General features: G+C 39.1%; 1 non-coding gene across 1 annotated transcript; it reads left to right on the top strand.

Moving 5' to 3' along the window:
- The first annotated feature begins 1,493 nt into the window (after positions 1 to 1,493).
- LOC138286801 (U5 spliceosomal RNA) lies at positions 1,494 to 1,609 on the top strand. Its single transcript, XR_011202077.1, has one exon. It is a non-coding gene; the product is annotated as a U5 spliceosomal RNA (small nuclear RNA).
- Positions 1,610 to 1,972: the final 363 nt, after the last annotated feature.

Below are 1,972 nucleotides of genomic sequence, written 5' to 3'. Positions count from 1 at the left end.
CCTGAAACTTGTGCATTGCACAACTCAAACAGTGGAGCCCTCGTCAGCTATCTATGTGTTAATGCAACCTTACATGTAAACAGCTTATTATACAGAATTGTTTGTTTTCAGGGAAAAGCCACCCCCTAAAACGTGCATTGAGCAAATCAACCAGTGGAGCCCTCTTCAGCTGTCTATATAATATTGCAACTTTATATGTAATCAAATGATCGTTTAGAATTGTTTGTTTTCAGGTAAAAACAGTAATACTTCAATACAATAAATCAAGGGTGAAGCAGGTTATTTTCATCGGCCGACCCCCTTGCGTCCATATTGATGAGGCGCACCTGCTGCAGGCTCCCACATATAAGGATATTGCAAGTAACCTTGGATTTGCAAGATCTTAAAGAATTCGACTCTGGCCTTGGTTCTTTCCATGATCATGGAAGTCCTTCGTGATTCCCAATATCCTTATAATTTTTAACATGCAGCGATTTTACTGGGACTTTGTCGGATAAACCCACAGCACATGTCAGTAGAATTGCAGTCTTTATTCTTTCAGCGTTCCCCAGGCAGGCCACCGTAAAGAAGCGTTGGCAAAGCCACCATACCCATAATGCACCGCTTGGAGGCAAAACCCCACTAATTACAGCAAAAGACAGTGACCACGAATCTATGAATATTAATTTTGTCTTTCCCTTTAAAAACCTGTGCTAACATTCATTCACCTTTATTAGCCTCACAGCTCAAGATCACAAATCGTCTTGTGTCAATCAATATGGAGCATTCTAGGAACGAGCTACGCACCTTTCGAGTTGTTTTTGTTTTGTTTCTTCACTTTTAGTTTCTCTTTGTATAGTCCTAATGATAAACCAGAGAGACAGATTTATTATTTTTTGAATGATTTCGTTTGCTACTGAGAACGAGAGGTGCGGGACTCAATTGTACAAGAGTATGTCATTGTTTTTTGGATGAAAATCGTAGGTTTTCTAACCATCCCACAATATTAGGGCCACTGACCCGATACAGTCCACTTCCGCCAGCGGCTGTCGGCGCTACCTTAGCCTTTCGAGGTCGAGTGTGTAAGTTCTTTGTCCTGGTGTGAGCTCTCAGTGGCTTTTAACCACGCCCACCGCACGCTCCTCACTATCACTCATTCATGGGCTTCCCTTTAAAAATTCTTTATCTACTTGGGGCGGTTTTGTTGCCGCCTTGCAGACAGCTGGTTACATGGATAATTAAAGGAGCAGAAATGACCATAGAAAATGTCTTGCTGGCTTTCCTGTCACGTGACCTGCGGCAAAATTTGCATACCCATAATTCCTCTCACTGCTGGGATCTCCGCTTGTTTCTTTCTGAGGCGACAAGTGTTTTATCGGTGTAAAGTATTACAACTATTATTATAACTTGGTTCTATTTCGAAGGGTTTTCTATGAGGACCTTAGTAAACCTAGTCGCCCTGATAGTCTGTGGAACGGCGTTTCCTGGGGCAATTGTCGGCGGCTGCCATTAGCATGCTCTGGTTTCTCTTCAAATCGAATAAATCTTTCGCCTTTTACTAAAGATTTCTGTGGAGAGGAACATTTAAGAGTTTCATTCAATTTTTGAAAGCCCTACCAAGAGTAGGGGTACCCTTATCCTGTGAAAAAGAAATATTGTGAGATAAAATTTCTTATTTGAGTTTTAAGTTTAATCTATCTATGTAAACAGATGAGGGAAAGTCAGTTGAAAAGTAAAACATGTAACAGTCCAATTTGTGTTTTATTTCTGGATCAGCTTTTTATTTTTCTCATTGATTATTGAAATATTATTCAAATATCTTCTTTGACTTAATTGTAAAGGTCTGTTAAAATATATATTATAAACATATATATATATATATGTGTGTGTGTGTCAAATGTATGTATATTTATTTAGATCATGCCACAACTTTGAAACTGATGAATAAAGATTTATATACTCTGTTTGCGCACCTTGCCCCATATTTAAACTC

This window comes from Pleurodeles waltl, chromosome 3_2, assembly GCF_031143425.1.
Source record: "Pleurodeles waltl isolate 20211129_DDA chromosome 3_2, aPleWal1.hap1.20221129, whole genome shotgun sequence".
Taxonomy (NCBI): Eukaryota; Metazoa; Chordata; class Amphibia; order Caudata; family Salamandridae; genus Pleurodeles; species Pleurodeles waltl.
This window is presented reverse-complemented; position numbering and strand designations above follow the sequence as displayed.